The sequence below is a fragment of the Falco cherrug genome, chromosome 3 (genome assembly GCF_023634085.1).
Source record: "Falco cherrug isolate bFalChe1 chromosome 3, bFalChe1.pri, whole genome shotgun sequence".
NCBI lineage: Eukaryota > Metazoa > Chordata > Aves > Falconiformes > Falconidae > Falco > Falco cherrug.
The window spans coordinates 56,382,032-56,402,809 of record NC_073699.1 but is presented as its reverse complement, the minus strand read 5'-3'; the positions used below and the strand labels follow the sequence as shown (position 1 = coordinate 56,402,809).

General features: G+C 41.8%; 1 pseudogene; it reads right to left on the bottom strand.

The window, feature by feature from the left end:
* The window catches only part of LOC129735586 (uncharacterized), a 58,816-nt pseudogene that overhangs the window by 5,491 nt on the left and 32,547 nt on the right, over positions 1–20,778 (bottom strand).

Below are 20,778 nucleotides of genomic sequence, written 5' to 3'. Positions count from 1 at the left end.
ACCTCTCATTTCTGGGTTGAGTACTGAATTCAACACAACATGACAACCCAACATGAGAAAGCTGGAGTAAAAGTTATCCCCTGACAGACCAGAATGACAGAGCGAGTCTGTGCCCAGGCATCTCTGTTTGTTTTGCATAGTCCCTACAACCTATGTGGGCAACTTGCTACTGGAAGGAACGTCCCTCCCCTCGAAATCTGAAAGGATGAATGAGCCCCTGCATGGCTGCAACATTGTCCTACTTTTCCACTGTGCTTCCACTTAATAGTCTGCTGTCAGAGGAAACTATTTCAGTACTATTGCTGTCTAGAAAAATACAAAAAGCCGTAACAGCAACAAAAAAAAGTATGGTGCGTAGATATATAAAACTATATATTTCCCCCTCTTGTGGATCCAAGGAAGGATTTCCATAGTTGCAGAAAAATAGAGCCTACTGAGGTTATTCATTGTGAGAAAATTCAGTAAACTGTGTGTGTAAAGGTTATTTTTTTTCCATTTCTTCTGTGCATGCATCAATTATTCCTCAACAAGATCCATTTTCTGTCAATGGGAATATTATTCCTAAGTATTTGTTAAACAGCTTGGACAAAGCATTTTCAGTCCAGTGAGAGGTTCAGTTTGGCTATTCACTATTCATTATTCACCGTGTGTGTGTTCACATAAATCATATGGTATTGTCTCTGCTCCTTACTTGAATAACTCTAGTTAAACAGGAGACTAATGCATGTTGGAGCACACATGGTGAATAGCTAATAACCAGGAACATGTTCTCTCACTTGCGCCTGTACTCAGCAATAACCAGGGCTGTCTGACAGCATGGGGCAGTGGGACCCATGATCTGGACCTCCCAGCTGCAAAGGCCTCTTTTCCCCTGGCTGTGACACTGTGCATGTGCCATACAGGTCACTCTGGGTAGTGCACCGTGTTGCTGTGTGCCACGAGACACCACTGTTTTGCTCAGCTGGACCTGGGCCTCAAGAACCCACATGAGGGCTGTACCACAGCTAACTTCTCAATACAGGAGGAAGGAAATAGGAATCTTGCTATTTAGGTGTCAGGAAACAGTGAAGAAGCACAGGACAAGACCACGGTCAGCCCAGCCCCTCACACTTTACTCTTGTTGGAAATCCAGCTCCCACATATTGCGGGTCTGATGCAGAGGAACCACATGGTGCCATGGATGTACCTCCATAACAAACTGCAGGTGTGGTTTTAGCACAAGGAGAGGAACCAGTGCCAGATGCCAGTTGACCAGCATGACTATCAGTAGCCTTGAAGGTGCACTGCACAGGCTTCAACACCCACTGGCAACCAGGGACTCGGGTATGTGCCCAGTGACTAGCTTGGAGGTTGGACAGCTGCAGCCAGACTAGACAGGCTGTGCGGTCATATGACTGTGACCATCACCTTTAATGTAGAAGGAAAAAGCATCCCTGCATGTTTCTACTTCTTACCACCCTTATTCAACCTTTTTAGGCATGTTCGTTTGTGCCTTCCATGATCTTACACTTGCCTTACTAGATTAAAGCTGGCAGGCTCATGGTATTACCTCCCCCAATTTGCTTTGCATCCACATCCACCGCTGATGGTGGACCCCATCTGAAACCCAAAGGTACCTCTAAAAAGATGGTGAGTATACTTCATATACACCATCACAGTCACTGATGAAGAAGTGTGCTTTCAAAAGCATCTATACTTATTTCTCTGTATTGACATCTTCAGTACATGCACTAGCATATGCTCACCCTCCTTGTATGCTGCGCTAATCCCTCTCTCCAAAGGGACCGAAGGCACGTGTTAAAGCTGCTAGGGCCCATAAATGCTGTGATTAAGATGAAAATGTGTGTGGTGGAGTCATTGTCTGCTAAGCGACTCCTTTTCCACGTGCTACTGTCTGATGTTGGTCAGAGTACTTCTGAAGAATGGATACCTGTATGAATTTAACCCTTTGTCCCAGAAAACTTTCAGAATTCAGGGGCAGTTTACTGAAGTACCATTTGTGGCCATTCAAATACATCAGGTGACTTACAGCTCACAGGAAATAACCAATTGAATATATCACTAGGGATATGTTGAAAATAGTGTAAAAATAGTTTGTACTCATCAGCTAATGCATCTGACTGAAATCTTCAAAATGCTGGTAGGTTTGAGGAAAAGGATAAGTATTTTCAGCTGTTGTTTTCAAGAAGGTGAGGTGGACCTGCCATTGCAGGTGTCACTAGGGAAGAGGAGAAGGTTTGGCTGTGGTCCCAGGTGATGGTTAGACCCTGGAATCATTTAATCTCTTCTGGAAGTTCATTCCATTACCAGATACCTTCAGCCAACGGTGGCGGGTTTGCCATCACAATGTCTTTATAGTTTTAGGGGCTGCGTAGCCATAAAAAAAGGTTTTATGCCTCCTTGTTACTTAGGGAGCTGGTGGGGCAGGACTACATTGCTGTCTTGCTTTTGTCTATTCATAGCCTTGTGCTTTCCCATCTGCTGACTGCTTCTGCCTTTTTCATTTCTCACTGGGGAGACTACAAGGTCTCTTGGTGCTGGGATCATTTTTCCTCATGTGTTTGCAGTGTCTAGCATAACAGAGCCCTGATCTCTGCTGGTGGATACTAGACAGTCAGGAAATACAAACAATAAATAATACTCATTCCTGCTGCATTGGTCTACCTGTGCTATAGATCAGATGGAAGAAGGTGGTGCTTAATCTTCTTACTGTCAGGATTATACTGGTATATTTCTGATAGAGAACTTTTAAACTACCATACAGTGAAAAGTCGGGAGGTCTTTTGTAAATCATACTGTACTCGCATATAAACATAACTTAAATCAAGCTGATGAGCAATACTCTCAACAGGATAAATGTCTGATACTGGATTTATTTCAGATCTGTTTACACAAAGGATTGATGACGATCGATATCTGGCCTCCAGATGAGTGGGGAACCAAAAATGCTAGCCATCAGCTGAACTAGGCCACTTGATGTCACTATTGCTTGACAATGTACATGTAACTGTAAGAGTATAAATGGGGTAGGTTCAAAAGAAGAGCGGGACAGGGGGGTTAAAGAAAGCCTCTGGGCCACCTATTTAAAAGGAATGAGAAAGGTATACTATTTAGGAATGCACATAAATTCTGCTTCTGTACATTTAGCAGCATTAGTGAAGGGAACTCCCTTCCCTTCTGTACGCATGGCTGAAAGTGCTCTGCTGTTTGAGAAGGATTCATATGCTTTTTGCTTGCTTGCTGTAAGAACAAGACACTTTCCTCATCTCTCTGACACATCTGTGTGAAAAGCACTGTGGTACTGGGCAGAGGGCCCCTCTGACCCAGTAGTGCAGGCTTATATTAATTTACCATATGCCAGGTAAGACTGGGTCCATAATGATAACTGTGAAGCAGAATACTTCTGTCCACTGCCCTAAAGCTTTCTGGCTACCTGGCTGACTTTTAGAAAATGCAGCCTGGGTTTCTTTTGATGAGTTTGGGACCTCACCTGTGCAGTTGGCAGAGGAAACATTTCTATTTCCTTACTGCAGAGATTTCACCATTCAGCGATTTTGTTAGTCACAGTTGAACCAGTAAATTATTTATCAAAGTCCATGGTGAATAAATATCTACTACTTTTACCCACACAACTTCATCTAAGTCCCATGGAACCGGGCAATGAGTTTCTTCTCCTTTTGAAAGGCCTGAGGTTACTAAATAATTCAGAAGCTTGTCTCCTGGCTGTGATAGTAAGCACAGCTTTAAACTACCTCAAAGTGCTTTTTGTTAGGAAATAAGCTATACTGGCCACTCCTTTTTCTTTGTCTTCTGGTAATCTGGGTGCTTACTTGGATGAAAAGTAGGTGAATGCCTTTGTGCATGAAACTCTGACATTAATTAGAAAACAAATTTGTTCTTGGAAGGACTGAAACCACAGGCAGTTTGTGTTATCTCTTTTTTGGATCATCCTCCTCTATGGAGAGCTCTTGGAATTGTCCTGTTTAGGAGGAGCTGGAAGTGTGCTGTTCTTGCTGTGAATATTTGTATGTTATCTGCTGGGAACTTTTAACTTTCTTTTTTTTTTAATTAGCAATAATCAATTAACTTTTTCTCTGCTGTTGGGACTCTCCATTGAGCAGTAGTGTTAGTTATAGTTGTTTACATGTCTCTGATTACAGGTGAGGGACAGAGACAGGCAATGTCTAAATTACTTTTATTTAGACTCATAGGATGCCCATAGGTAGGATTTACCCCACATCTCCTAAGCCATGAGCCAAGTGCCTTTACCATGGGGCAATCTTTTCTTACTCTTAGGGAAAGTAAACCTTGAATCTCACTGCGTCTCCAGCAGGTGCTGTTTCTTTCTAAAAGAAGTTCAGCATCACAAGAAATGTCTGTAGGAACCTGGGTTTCTTTCTTTATTTTCACTATTGAAACCCTGCGTGGATGACTACAGTACACAGGTGCTATCTTTCTTCTTCCCAGGGCAAAGGGAGATGAACCCTTGCAGGATGTGTGTGTGATAATTTATCACTTCAGCAGCTTGAGGGCTCCCATTCCTAAGCCTGAGGAACTGACTCAGGTGTCTCTTGGCCCTTCTTAACAAAAGACCAAGATACAACATTGAATAGGTTTTTAAAGCTGAGGTAATATGTAGTGGCTCCACTGACATATCATTGGATCATCACTAAAAGTAGCGATGCACTGAATAAAAAATCTTATATTCTGTTTCCAAATCTTAGTCCAGGCATCACACTTTGTATGAGCTGGAGAACAGAGGTGAGATCCCAGCTGTCACCTCAAACAGAAGTGCTGAGGACAGGTCTGTGCACCCTTGTGGCATGTGGCACTCTTAGTGTGTTAGTCTAGTTAGTCTAGTTGGCTCATGTTAGTACAATCATAATTTACATATTAATAGTGCTGAGCGACTCAGAGAGACACGGCAGAAAAGACAAAAAATGCATGAAAAATACCCTTTCTGCTTAACACTGCATTTTTTGCACAAAATATTGCAGCCTTTGAGAATTTTAAACCACCCTAAAGAATTTAGTATTGGGGCAACTGTTCTTTACTAATTCCTGTAGCTTGCTTTAAAAATATCAGTAGAAAGGCTTTTTTACTCCATTAAGGTACATATGTTTTAAGAGTAATTTCCATGGACTCCTTATTAATTTCTATAGCTCCCTGTTTAATTTTCTTTTTTTCATAAAGAAGATTGTAAAACACTAATGTGGTTGGTCACCAAATTTCAGGGATGTGTCATGGCATCTTTAAATGAGTTTGCTTTCATTTCATTCAGTCCGTTCTCTGGCAATCTCCAACCAACTGTACAAGAACAGAAGAAAAGTCTGAGCATTTAAACTGGATTGTGAGTGGGAAGGAATTGGAATAGTCTTTAATGAGCTGTAGCAGTTTGGTTTTACTTCTCCGACGGTCGTGTATACTTTAAGTAAAAGAGCAAACTGAGCATTTTAAGATGTCTCAGAGTCACCCTATCATTTTAGCATTACCTGGGCATTCTAGTGTGCTCTTCCATTACAAGACCATTCTGGAATTGAATGGTCAGTGATGATAAACAGTGATAATAGATTACCGAGTAGGGGGAAGGTAGAAGATATTAATAAGGTAAGATTTTTAATTAATTTTTCAAGTTAATTAAAATGTCCAAAAGCACAATAAAACTGCAGAAAATCTGGCAAGGGAATGGCAGCCTGTCTGATTAATGCAAGTCAACTGTCTTCTGAGGGTAATAGTAATAATGATGAGATTATGGATATGGAAGAACCTGCTAAAGAGATATGAGATGCATGTGGAATACAAACTGTGTCCTAGTTACTATTTTATGGTGCACAATGGATCTTATTAAGGAGGAATAGCAGTAAGAATTACCACTGAATTGCTCTATAAAAGTATTGTGTAATTAACAGTGCTGCACCATCAGCCTGAGTGCTACCTCCCATTGATACTCCATATCCTCCATCTACTTTTAGTTTTTAAGTATGGGAGTTTCAACTGCAGTGGCAGGCAGCTTGAAAAACATGTTGCCTTGTGTGTGATGACACTCGGAGAAAGGGAAGCAAGTGCTGAATTGCTGGTGTGGAAGATGATATTGCAGAAGAGACTAGGAGGAACTTTCACAGGTGAGAGTTTGTTACTCCATTCCCTCAGTGAAAATAACACTAAACCAAAACAGTAACAATAACCATGACAGAGAAAGTAAAAATACTTCCTTTCTGTTATTCTTAGTCTAATGAGGTTCCAGTTTTGCAAGCATGTGCCCCCCGTCCAAGCATAAAAGAAACTCCACTGAGGCTGGTGCAAAAGTGGTGAATGGGATTCACTGATGGTTATTTTTTCCCAGCGTTAAGTTTCCTATTAAATATATATATGTAGTGAGCCTACTGCAGCAATGCTCTAGGCTTGGCTGATTGTTCTAGGCAGTCTCCAATACTACTGTATTGAAATTGAAGTATTGTAATGTATTAATTAGAGGCATCAGTACCATACAGGAGAGGATACTTGTATACTTCTGTCCTGATGGAAAAGAAGCAGTCAATATAATTGGAAAAAACATGCTGTTTCTAACCCAGTTTTGCAGGTCTTGAAGTAGGTAGTTCACTTAACTCTCAAAGAAATAGCCTTGCTGTTGAAGAATAGATGTTAGCCAAAGCTCATACGCTTTAAGCTTGGCCCATCGTTGCTTTTTATAGAAAAACACAAGCTGCTGGCTGCAAAGCCAAACTCTTCAAAATTAATATTGAAAGACCAGTTCGACCACATATTTGGCCAGATCAGAAATGAGATCTGAACTGCCCACGTGTTTCAGGACTTTTAGAGCCTGAGTTCTGATAGAGTGAGCCTGTGCTCATAGTGAATTGCTAGCCTTTTTTCTTTTTTTCCCCCCCTAGCTAATTTTTCAGGTTCCTGGCTAGGTTATGCTATGTCCTGTGTTCATTTTATTCAGTTTCTTTCTGTCAAGAGCAAAATTCTTAATTCTATCTTCAGTGTTTACCCAGGCTGCTCTTAAAAATGTAAATAGTATCTGGAGGATTTTAGTCTTGGTGAAATAATAAAGTAAAAGCCTCCCGTCTTGAATTCTGAGTAGGCTGCATCACCACATGCAAGAGAAATTGTTGCTATAGATTGCCTCGTTATTAAAAGGGGAGGGTGGGGAACAGCTAGGAAGGTTTGAAGCCTGTTGATGTAAAACAGAACCAGTTTATAGGGAGCTGGCTGAGGACTGAAGTTTTATAAGGTGCACTTTAAACAACCATGCAGTGTACTAAAAATATCATAAAAACTATAGCTTCTAGCCACAAGTTTCAGAAAATGCTTAGTGGCAAAAAGAGAAAAAGCTGCAAGATATAGGGCATAAAGAAAATCTGATACGCAGAATGGAGGAACATTTAGGTCTGGGCTTTTGCTTCAGGCTCCAGTTTATTGCAAGCACAAGAAACACATAATGTTCAGTGGGACAGTATTCATCTCCTTAGTAGCAGAAGTATATAAATGCCACAGGAGAGGAGTTGCAAAACGTTCAGTATCTGAGGCCAATTCAGATCTTTCCACCCTCTGCAGATCCCATTGACATCACAGAGATGTTGCCATCCATTCTGCTGTTCTCTTGAGACTGCGGGATTCATCAAAGCAGCCAAACTGCTCAATGCTTGTCAAAGCCATTGCTCCTTCACTCCCATTTAATCAGAAAAACCCTGCCTGCAGGGACTGGGGTGAGCGGTTCCCTTGCTAAGACCTCTGGCCAGCCACACTCCCTGAATGGGCCGCCCTGCCGCTGGAACAGCAATGGCCCAAAAAGATGGTCTGCCATGTCACAGGCTTGGAAGTCAGTCCTGAAAAGTATTCCCAGAAACCACCCACTGGTAATGTTTGCACCAGGGTTTTCCAAAGACTTCTTTGCAGCTGTTTGTCCCCAGCATTTGCCCAAAGGAGCGGTAAGTGTTGGGCAGGTTTGTTTGCATCTCATGTTTATGTGTAAATTGGCCTTCGGAACTGACTGCTCTTGGAAACAAGAGGAGAGAGGGACTGGAAAGGGCAGAAAGGTTGAAATGAAACAGGAAAGCTTGCAGGGATGTCATGCACATTTGCTGTACTTACCGGGGCATTTTAATGCTTCATTAGAAGTGCATGGCATGGCCCTGTCAATCACAGGATTTTAAGGGGCCCATCAGAGACATCTCTCTGAGGCAGAGTACCTGCCTTGCCCCCCTCCTGGCTACACACCATGTCAGAAAGGTATTAACACACCACTGATCTATGACAAGAGCAAACTAAAACATCCCAGCGCCAGCTCAGCTGTGCTGCCTGGCGCATATGAGATCAAACGAGGGCTCCTTTCCTTCCACCCCACTTCTGGAACCAGCCACTCCATCTGATTTAAGGAGAGGGAATGATACCTTGGTCTGCAGTTTCAGTAACAAATCCCCTATGGTGGTTGCAAGGCAAAAAAATAGTTGTTCTGAAAACCACCGCAAGTATGCTTTTTTACAGGATGTAAAAGCCAGCTCTTAAACACTCCTCTCCCAGTCCCCACTTGCAATAACAGGAGCTGGGATCAGGCATCCTTTCTCGCAGTGATTAATAACTTGCTACAGGAGGACTGCCATTAAAGGGAATGAGACAGCCCACCGAGCAAGGCTTTCCTCTGCGGGAGGGAGAGCGGCTGTGTCTGCAAATCGTGGCAGACACTGAACTTCCCAGTTTTCTCTGCTGCTCAGGCAGTCAAATCTCCAACTGACATCCCTCACATCCTCAGTTTATGGCAAACATAAAACAGGAGGCCATTTAAAAAAAATAAGATAAATCAGACCCTAAATTTAAATTGTGCTGATATAAATCATTCATGCAACAGATTGCATTTATTTATTGCCTTTGTTTGCAGCACAAGAAATCTGTTAGATGCGCCTCGTAGAATTCATAGATTAAAAAATAAAAATCCTTACAAGATAAAGGCTTTGTGCCCAAAATGCAGCACTTTCCTATTAAAACCTTTATTTGTCTTTAGAGGGAATATTCTGGCACTGTTTCCCCCATCATTCTCTTCCTCCTTCTCACCTCTGAAGTTCCTTCCCAGTCACAGGGATGCGTTTCATGCTCCAGCTCTGGCAGCTCATAGCCCTTCTGATCTCAGCTCCAGCCTGTCTCCTGCCCGACAAGCTGGCAGCTCTTCCCCCAGCCTGGAGGAGACCTGGCAGCAGCCTCACGGGCAGCAGAGCGCTGGGGAGGAGAAAGTGACCTCGTATCTACTCTTGGGACCAGAAAGAGAGGACAAAAGTTCATTTAAAAAAATGTTAAGTGGGACAGTCTTTCAAAGACCAAGAGTCACCTCTCAATAGTGGGACATCTGGTGACATTAGCTGAATTTTCATAAAAGCTCCCTATGGCCTTTTTAGAAATAGAGCAGGTTTCAAAAAGAAAGAAAGAAAGAAAATACAGAGCCCTATGTATTGGTGCTGATTTATCTCCCTCTTCTGTCATGAGGTACTGCTAAATCCAGCAAAGGATCTTAACTTGATTTTCTTCTCCGAAACAGGATAGATGGCTAGTCGTGAATGTATGTTGCTCACAAAGATGTGGTTTTGTCCTGCTTTCTTTCTTTATTTCATTATTTATTGAGTAAGATAATAGCTTATGGTACTTACACAGAGCCAGCTGTTTGCAGGATGCCAAGAGCAGGTGGTCTGGGAGGCCTCTGATGAATTGCAAAAGACACTTACCAGCTGCTATCGCTGTGTGAAATGAGCAAACCTGCAAAATCTTTATTTTCAATTGGATTGTACTTTTAAGTAAGCAAGGGAGACAGCCAGTATAACTACAGACCATGACCAACAACCCACATAAAGTGTGTGCAAACACAAATGATTAATGTACCAGGATTTCAAAACATCTAAAACGATTGAGTCAGGTTTAATGGGGTACATCAGAGGGAAAGGGAGCAGGAGGGGATCGGTGAGAACTGGAGAATGCATGGGGCAGGGGGGGGAGGGCAGAGCTGCAGGGCAAGGGGCTGCTTACATGGAAAGAGGAATAAGGCAAGAAGGAACTATTTGATGAGTCTTAATAGTCTATATTGGGTTCTTAGCAATTCCTGTATTTTTATTCTGTCTTGTAAACAATGATGTTGAACTTGAAAATTTTTAGGGTCTTTTCCCTTCTTTCTCTCATCACACCCACTCTTCTTTTTTTTTTTTTTTTCTTTCTTTCTTTTTTTTTCAATTATGTAGGGCACTCTTGTGTGCTGCCTCACCAGGGCACAATCCTTTGGTGGTAACCACATTCTCAAATGGTCACCAAAGAGATGCAGGGATAATGGGTTACAAAGACAGACATTAATAAGGTAAGATAAGAGAGGGGAGGTTTATTAATTTTTCAAGTAAAGTTAGGATGCCCAAGGGCACAGTAAAACTGTAAAGAATCTAGTGAGGGATGAGAGGCCTAGCTGATTAATGCAAGTCAGCTGTCCTCAGAGGGTGATTGCAATAATGATGAGATTATGGAAGAACCTGCTGAAGACAAATGAGATGCATGTGGAATAAAAACTAAGTGTCCTAGTTACTCTTTTGGAGTGCACGATGGATTTTATTAAGGAGGAACAGCGATATAAATTACTGCTGACTGAGATGCCAAAGCGAGGAGCTGGGCTTGCTTTGCTGGAGTTTCTTTGCCTGAGATGTAGCACCAACCCAGAGTGCCTTGCTTGAAAACAATCCAAAAAAAACATCGAAAAGTTAAATGGGGGCTTCCTCCCCTACTGCAAAAGAAGATAATATTTCTGCTTGATCCCTTTGATGTGCCTTTCCCTTTGCTCCCCTGCTTCCCCCTTCAGCTCCATTACCTCATTACTTCCCTATGCTGGGGCGGATAATTCAGGGCTTCCCAGTTTGTCCCAGGAGCCCTTACCCTGTCCAGAAGTGGCTCTTCTCCAGGCAGCCCCACCATGAACTGCATGAATAAAGCAACGTTTCTGAGGGCAACAGTTTTTTCCAGGCTGCCTTCCTTCCTTTTCTGACCTACCATTCCCATCTTCTCATTCCTTGCCTTTTCCGCCCCGTTCAGTTGCTGCACCTATCACCTTGTCCTTGGTGTCCCCAACTTCTCTTATCACCTACTCTGGCTTTTTCCCCTCTCTCCTGAGTGTAGTGCTGCCTGCCAGTCCCATGCAGGTGGACCCTGCCACCAGCGACCACCACCATGGCCTCCTGGTGCCTCACTTCCGTACAGTAACATGGGGACCAGAGGCATGATGATCATCATTTTCATGGGTGCTTGGGAGGTGATCAGCATGCAGAAGAGTTGGTGGGGTAGCATGTCCTCTGCAGCACCTAAAAGGTATAGGATTAACTGCCTGAAGCGGGAGGGCAAGGGATGGCTTCCAGATGCAGGGGGCTGGTGAGCCTGCGCCGAGTCACGCAATGAGAACCAAAGTGTGATTATCAGAGTGGTAACAAATGGCACGATATAGTCTCTTGTATAAATTTTCCAGGTCCTCTGTTTCTTTACAGTGTATTAACTGTCCCTAGTAACAGGAAATAAGAAATTATAATATTGACCGCTTGTGTTACAGTGCAAAGTCAGCATTTCCATTAGAAAATCTGTTTCTAATGGGTTTGAGTAATACGAAAATGAACTTTCACTTCAGGATTAATCCTGGTATTTAGAGGTCCCAGCTGGACTGCCTTTTCCCCCCTACAAAATTCAGTAGATCAGTCTGGGCACTATAAGGCTTTACCAACTCCCCACAGTCCAGAGCTCGCTTTCTCCTGCATACTTTCATCTTCCCTTTATCGTCCTTGTAAAGTCATGATATGGTCTTCTCATCTCTTTTGCCTCGATGGTTTATTTTTTTTAATGCATGTAAGTAACTACTGGATGTCAAAACAGCCTTTTCTCCCACAGTCTAAATATTTAATTGCCTGATAGATGGGCATTTCTGTATTATTAAGATGGTCTAAATACATATTTATGCAGCCGACAGTAATGACTTCATTTTAGCACCTCCCTACATATATATTTACATGACAGACCATAACGTTCTGCAGCGTCAACCCCCATAAACCTCATTTGTGACACCCTGAATCTGCTGCGGTTTGTGCCCAGTGCTGCATAGCACAACTTTACGTGAGGATCCCCTCTCACTGGGGGAGCCGTCACTGCCAGACAAATGGAGAATGACGTTATAGAAAGAAAATGTATTTTCCAAAGGAAAGGAAAAAACAAAATCGCAAACATATAAAAATAACAGCCCTAAAAGATCATGTAAGTATCGTGCCTCTGATTCCCAGTAGCAGATGTTTCGGGTGTTGAAACTCCCACCAGAACAGCTGCAGGAATGTAGAATCACATCTGGACTTGTGACGGGGCTGCATCATTACCCACCAACAGCAAAACAGCCAGATGCTTCCAATTCATTTTAGGGACAGAGCTTAAAGTTTAAGCCCATGAACATCCCCTGCTTTACAACCACTACTTACCGTTAGCCACAGACGTTCCTGGATGTGTCACTGAGGTGATGGCATGGACCAGTGTGTGGCTGAGCTGCGAGCGGCACTGTAGCAAGGTGGCTCATCAGCAGCTCCCTGGCATGAGGGGCATAGCTGGGGCAGGGGTCTAGGCTGGCTCAGGGCCACCAGGGCTGAGCTTTGGGAGCTGAGGATGATCTCTTTGGCCCCAGAGAAGGACAGCGGAGGTATTGCTGTGGTCAGTTGACACCGCAGTCCTCCGTGGGCCCTGTGCCCTTGTGATGCCTGCAACACCCTTCCTCTCCTGCCTCTTTCTGCTTCCAGCAACTGTTCAGTGCAAGCTGCATGCTTTGGGTTAGTGCTTCACATGGTGCTGCAGGACATGTAATGGGAGAGTACCTCAAATCTAGCACCAAAGGCAAGCAAGGGCAGCTGGCTTGGCCCTGAGCTCTGGTGTTCATGTCTCCTGCCACCCCTCTTTCCCTGCACCAGCTCTGCTGTGCAGAGCAATCTGTGAACTGAAGGCTTCCCCACCCAGCAGCACTCACACTCGTGTTAAAGCTGCTCAGAATGACGAAGTTTTTCCTTCGCTCTGGCTCCTCGTGTGAGTCCAGACCAGGACTCCAGCTCCCATTGCACAAGTAGGTCAGCTGAAGATGTTTCCTCCATGTGATGGTTACTTGGGCTGCCGAGTACCTAAAGTATGACTGATTTGGTTGCTCTCTAGCAGTGTTTTTCCATCTCTCTAATGGGACTTCAAACTCAGTGGTGACAGCTGGATTGTGCTAGTTCATAATTTTATGGAGGGTTGCTCTTACTTACCTGCCATACCACATTTCAGCACCAGCTGATGCCTGGCAGTGGTTAGCCCTGCTGCTAGGATGAGAGGACAGCCTTGTCTCCCTCGCTTCTGACTTGTCTCAGTGGGAGCACAGGCATAGGCACAGACAGCCACTTTCTCCAGCCTGATACTGAAGAGCAAAACAGCCTTAAGGCGTAAATATACAGCTCTGGTATCCATATCTAATTCTGCACAAAATCTAGAGTCTGACCCTAATCAGAGGTAGGTACTGACCCCTGGACCACTAGGACAACTCAGTCAGACAGTACAGCTTTCATCACATTGTAGTTATTAATATGATAAAATATTATTTTTCATGTAAACATATGTAAATAAATGAAGATGATTAGTGACATGATTTGCAATAAAATGACTGATTTAATCAAAGCTTGTTACTACACAACCAAAGGTCGTACATTATCTTAAAAAAAAAACCAACCTCATACAAAACAGAAATTGGTAGTGCAGGTATTTACCACAACGTGCTTGTCCGTTACCTTGTTGTCACCTGCCTATAGACACAGACTACAGGAGAGGCAGCAGAAGGTTCTAATGTGGCTTCTAAAAGGCCTACAAGAATAGCACACAGACTCCAGTTGAGAAATGCAGCCAAGACTGTTTAGCTAAGCTTACCAGTGTCAAATGGTTTAGAAAAACAGACATACAAGCAGATGGGTTTCTCCTTCTAGGGTGGAGGGTTAATTGTCAGTGAGGTGAACGGCGTCCATACTCTTGCGTTGAGGAGGAGACATTGGATATTGTCAAGCAAGATCATTTTTGGAGGATTTGATGACAATGTTTTGCTTTTGAAAAAATATTTCTAGTCTGCAAATTGGAACATCCCTCTCCCCAGGGAGGGGATGTTGTGTAGTTTCATATTGTTTTGATTATTGCTGATGAATGTATGTTAGGGCAGTAACAATAAGGTTTGATAGGATTAGATAAACTTCGGGTACTGCTGAGAATGTCAATTGCTCTCTCAAATCAATCCTTTTAGTTAAGATCTTCCCTTCTCACCACCATCGTGTGAGGATCAGAAGGAGGAACACAACAGCACTTGAATCAGACAGAAAAAGGATGTGGCCAAACCCTCCCTGGTTTTCTGTGTCTGTGGTCCCCAGGAGTGTGGGCTGTCATGTGGGAGAGCTACTTTTGGAGAAGCTCTGTGGAGACGGGTCTCCAGCCCATGCCACCTGTGCTCCTCTGTCAGCTTGAATTTCTGTGGCACTCACTTCATCTCTGTCTTTTGGGGTTTTCATAAGCATTTGCCTTCATAGCTTTACTAAAGGGAAGGAAACGTTTGGAGGGAGGTTCCTCCCTTTGAATGCTGTGAATCCCCAGTGGTGGGATGAGCACAGGGTGTCCCAAGCCCAGTGAGGGTTGTACTCACCCTCCAACAGGCAAATGCTGCTCTGCTGCTCTTCAGCTTCTGAAGGAAAATTGGGAGGCATGAAAATCCAAAAGTGTTCACAAGCGCCTCTGAAATAAATTACAGAGTGTAAATTCCCCATGACCCAAGGCTGTTGTTGAGGTGGCAACCACAGCCAAAGCAGGCCTTGCTTGAAGATATCTGCAAGGTTTCTTCTGAGTTCACCTATAAGTGCAAATCCTTTTGCTGCCTGTAACGTTCACTAAAGTCACCATCTCATTGCATAGAAGCAAAATGATAATATAGAGCAACTAATGAAAACAAAGGTTAAGTACAATTTCCCTGTTTCCCAAGGGAACAGATTTTTTTCAGGAAACAAATTTCTGTCTCCGTGTGAGAAATTATACAACTTTCTTTTTTTCCCTTCCATAAAATCTTATACAAAAAATTTATACAAAAAAAATCATGAAGAGGAGGAACATATTAAAATACTGTCTATTTGGTATAGAACATGGTATTGTAGACTAGAGTACATGAAAGAAATCAATAGCTTTGTTAAGTGTGAAGTTCATAATCACACTACAGACATACCTTAGAGAATATATGCATTTTAACTGTCTTTGTATAAAACCTTCCAGGGAACTGAAATGATAATAATTAATCATAAAATTAATACTTAATTTATAAAGGGCACAGTATGCCCTACTCTCCTGCAGAGGCACTTGGGGTGATAAGCAACTGAAAAATAGAATTCAAATAAAAATAACATTAAAATGAAGACAAAAAAGTTAATAAATAAAGTGCATATGGAAGCACTACAAGGGGAGGAAACATGTGCCACTGCAAATTCATAGGCAAAACAGAAAAAACTTGTCTTGCTCCTAACAAGACTCCCATTTACTTTGGTGGAGCAGAGACAGGGATATCACTGAGAGCCTTAGGAAATCATCACGTGCTGCCTTATAAAACCAGCAAAGACATCCATCTTCCATCAACTGAAAGCCTAGTGGGTTTGTGAGCTGGAAGTTTCATTATGCTTTGTAGCCACCAACAAACCTTACTAAATGAACTGAATGCCACTTACTGGTATGCTCACTGACTTCTTCAAAATCAATTCAAAAGAACTAATAGGTGTTGACTTGTCCCCAAGTTTATTTATTTCTGTGTCTGCTAATTCCACTCTTTATTATAGCTTTTAGCATTTTCCTGGTGCAGAGGTCAGGTTTACTGGTCTGTAGTTCCCAGAATCACCCCTGCAAGGCTTTCCTAAAGACTGGTGTCAGAGTTCCCATTTTTCAGTCCTGTATTATGGAACAGGACTATTGGATAAACTGTTGTTCAAACTAAAATCAGTTCTGATCAACTTCATATTTGAGTTCTTTTGGAGCTTTTGGATAAAAAAGAGAAAAACACAAAACCCTACCTCCTGATATGTTACAATTTGAATTACTAATTCAATCTGAAATATCTTCACTGACACTTTTTTTTTGCAATACATCTTTCAGTCTCACTACCCATGTAGGTTTACTGTGGTGTGAAAACTTCCTGGTTTCTGATGTGCATGCTAATACAAGTAAGTCACTTAGCTTTTTGTGATGTGCTTGTCTTGACTTTTGATCCCATGAACTTGCTTGGAGGCTTTCTGCTTTCTATAGAGGTAGATGCTCCTTGGTCTTTCTTGTATTGAATTAGTATATATTATATTTTAGCATGCATATATATATATTTAGATATATATTTTATATTTAAATGCTCATATTCTGGTCTATTTCCTCACCTATGTATGAATTTCCTTTTTTTTTACAAATGTATTTTTACTCATAATAATTTCCTTTATTGTAACATTCATCCACGTTGGCATGTCTGGATCTTTTGGAGTAATACGGCGTTAACCCGAACTTCTGATGTAGAGTCTTTAGGCAGCCTCCACAACAGCAAAAAGCATTTTGTCTATTTTAGCAGCTCACTTCGTTTTGCTTTAAATTTTTTCCTCATTATTATGTAGCTGTACTTTTAAAAATCAAATGTTATTTAGTGTGATTTGTTAAAAATTTTTCCTGTGAAAGAAAAAGACATTGAATTTGAAGGCATTATACTCACTGTGACAGGGACACAGTTGCATCTTGAACCTTTTTTGAAGTCCAAGTTAAACTGCAATTTACTCCTCTTCTTCCAAGTGCTCAGACTAGCTGCTCCAAGGAGGAGCTGTTTCTCATGTCTGAAAATCAGCCCGTGTGTTACAACTGACTCAGAGATGTAGCATGTTTATGTGGGAGCATCTGATCATTGTATGCCTTCACAGATTTGTTAATCTCCCTTCCTCAGCAGGTTGTGGAAGACTACAGTTCTGCACTCCTAACATGCGTGGAATTCCAAGCCACATTCCAAGTTATTTCTAAGATGATGATTTACTCTTATATTGTCTAATACTTTAAAAAATAAATCAACGCCTTGACTGAGTCTCCTTTGTATCATAACATTACAATGTCTCACTGATCACCTTTACACCCCTAAATTATAGGTGTGAATATAGGGATACTTCCATTTTAAACCAGGCATTTCATCTTGTCCATCCTGGTTTTTAGACTTCTAGTATCTATTTGCAGTCACTGATACATTTGCAGTGATCTAGTGATCACTATATCTGTAGTGATCTAGTCAGTCTCACATTAAATAGTTACTGTGCTTCACTGTGGATTTTTTGCCTTATTGCTGTTCTAAAGTGTGGAGTTCTTGTCACTCCATCACTACAAAACATCTCTTCCCACACTGTGCCCATCCAGCTCATGTTTTTTTCCTATATTGGCATTTTTTTGAAATCTTACTTTTGCACTCTCTCATATAAAGGACCTGACAGCCCTCGTCAGGTCTTTTTTCTCAGTGCTTCATTGGGCAGAGAGATGTCCTGGGCACAACAGCTAACACAAAATCCACAAAATGCCAAATGAGCTCCATGTCCCACTGGAGCTGACCTCAGGGATCTCCGTACTCTTTCAGCAGTAGGTCATGGTCTTGGGAGAAGTAAACACCTACCAGCCTGTTGGAAATCCCAGAACTTGCAGGATATACTAGACAACTTTGATTTGATGCTTTACGTCATCCTTTGGAAAGCCACAAAGTATATTCATATCAACTGGTGAAATCAAATAGACCTTTTTTCTTTCTTTTTTTTTTTTTTTTTAATGGGTTTTTTCCCTCATATTTCTGTACTTCCTCCATAAGCAAATAATGCCCTAGTGGGACATGAGAATGAAGTCAGAATTTGCAATTGTGGCAGAGAAACTATTCAAAGTCTATAAATAAATATTTTTATTGCAACAGTGCCGCATGAGCCAGTACTTTCTGAAAACCATATTCACATCAAGATGGGCTGGGGGACTATGTTCAGTTACCGATGATGGTTACTTGGAAGTGTTTGACTGGGAGATGTATGCAGCCTTCTCGATATTCTTATTCAGTTGTGTAATTCCAAGCCCTGCAGTGTTGTTATCCCTTAAGAAAACTGCTTTCTATTTCAGAAGCACCAACTCTGAATGTTAAATTGAAAGGTGATAAAAGAATCATAGTGGTAAAATCTGCACAGTTCTACCCTCTTCATTATACAACAAGCTGATTCGGTATTTGCTTCTTTACATTTTCATGCAGATATAAAAGGCTACTTTGGGAAATCTGTAAGACTATTATTAAATGTCACTGAGCAGAGCTGAGTATAGAGATGACTCATCCTCAAAAGATTTGATTTAAGTGTACATTGGCTTCCCAAGTGGTGAGTTCTCTTTTTGGACTATATCAACCACAGTGCCCAGATCTAAAATGTAAGGACCATTCACATCAGCAGGAGTCTTTCCTCTAGATTCAGTCATCAAGATCTTAGTGAGAAGGGATACTCTAGAAATTTTAGTATTGTTTGTTAACAATAAGTAATAATTATCCATAATTCATAAGGGCCAACTGAAAAATCAGGCCTTGTTGTGCTGTACCGCACAGACAGTGGAATATAGTCTATGTCATAAATCTATGAAAACAAGCCAGATACAGTATTGCCAAGGGATGTGGTCCACCACGAAGATATATGTCATGGCAATAGTAAATGTTGTGTTAGTTCAACTTATTTTTTAATAGGTAAAGAAAGACATGAAAAAGGAGAGAGAATTTTGAAGGAAAACAGGATGAAAGAAAGGACTAGGAGAAGTAAGATCGATAGTTTAGAAGTGAAATGAAGGTAGAGAGGCTAGAGGATGGGAAGAGTGTAAATGTTGAAGCCATCAGCCTACAGTCATGACCAGTATATGACTAATCAGAATATTCTGCCAATAAATTAGCTAAAAGTCCTTAATTTCAACAATATTAATCCAGAATGGCCTGAGAAGCCTCAAGTGCCAATGGATTGCCTCAGGTATTATAGATAACACTTTCCACACCCCTGATGCAATGGCTTCCTGATCAAATAATTCTCTGTGTTAGATAGCAGTCATAGGGAATTACATGAGGAAAAGTCCACTTTTAATCAATTATGTGGCCACATTTGAGCTTTTCAGAACTGTGGGGTGGTTTGAATTTGGATCTAGACTTTAAGGCATCCTGTGGTTCTAGGAAGAAAAGCTTGATTTGTTTTGATGTTTCAGTGTTATTTAAATTACGGACTTACACTGGAGAAGTTTGACTATGAAACTCTAGTACAAGGCTAGTGAAATGGGAAATGTATATAACAGTCTGATCTTCCTCCCTGTTACAGGTAAGCATAAATGGTTTGCATGAATAGCTAAACATTGCTCAGTCATTGCTCAGTAAGGAAAGGAATTTTCCATCTTACCCTTTAGAATTCAACATCAACATTTACTCCCACTTTCACAAGCTGCTTGAACAATTATTTCTATTAAGAAAATAGATTTGAGACTCTGCTACTTTGGGGAACCTCTGCATTAACTTGCTTAGGTTAAGGGGCTTTGCTGGCAGTGGATCTTCACAGTAGGATATAGTTATTGCACTCAGGGACTCCCTGCTTTTGGTAGATAATGCAGCATTATGGCTTCTGTCTGCCTTGTAAAGTCCAAGAGACATCAGGGAAGGAAACAAGGAGAAGAAATGGGACAATGCTGGAGAGCTGCTCCCTTGGATTCAGTGGGAAGCACAGAATAAATTAGAACAGCTCTGTTTTCTGTAATTTTCACAGTGGGTTGGACACGCAGAGTTGCTGAGGATTAACACCTGTGTTTCTGCAGTAGCAAATCCTCAGGAGAAGTGTCACAGACTTTGATAGAGGTGGAAGCAGCAGAGTTCTACAGAAACCAAAAGTCATCCCCTGGTAATGTTTTTGATGCCTCAAGGATTTAAGAACAATGTTTTTCTCCCTGCAACAAACATGAATTTTAGGTATCATGGATGCATGGAGGTGCTATGATTCTAGCATGTAAATATGGAGGCATGTGTTTATGCCTATAAAGTTTTAAAACCTTAAAATGTATTTATTTTTGCAGTTATTTTCTGGGAAGGAATACCTGTAAAATAAAATGGAATTGTAGGTGACAGAAAGACACCACTCATTGACCAACTCCCTATGGATCAGTGAAGTTTTAAAACTGTGGGTAAATTCCTCAAGTTCAGAGTATCTCACAGAGAAGGTGAAAAATGTCTGACAAGAAGATGGATATAAACCAAAACTGGCTGGTGGCCTGAAAATCCTCAGGGGTTTTGAGATATGTGATAGTGTCAAGAACACCTTTCTGCCTTTCTGACCCCAGCATACTGCTTGACTACCAAGGAGCCCTCACTACGAAAACCACCACCTAACTGGACGACACTGTACCTGAACTTCGTGTCTGCTCCTTTGAACAGAGGGTGTTACTTGCTTTCAGATTTCATTCCATTTCCTACTGTGCAGAAAAGACACTTAGGGATTTTGTCCTGTGGTTCACTTTTGTGATTGTCCAGAGCCATGCTACTGTGTGAGGATTTGGCAAGGTACTGGTGGTGAAGAGTCCAAGGACAGGACAGCTTGCCAGACAGTGTCTGCTTGGGATGAACAAGAGGTGGGAGCTTATGAGGAGTGTTTTGAGAGAAATGGAAAAGATGGGAAGGAGACAAAAAAGCATTTATAAGACAAGTTATAA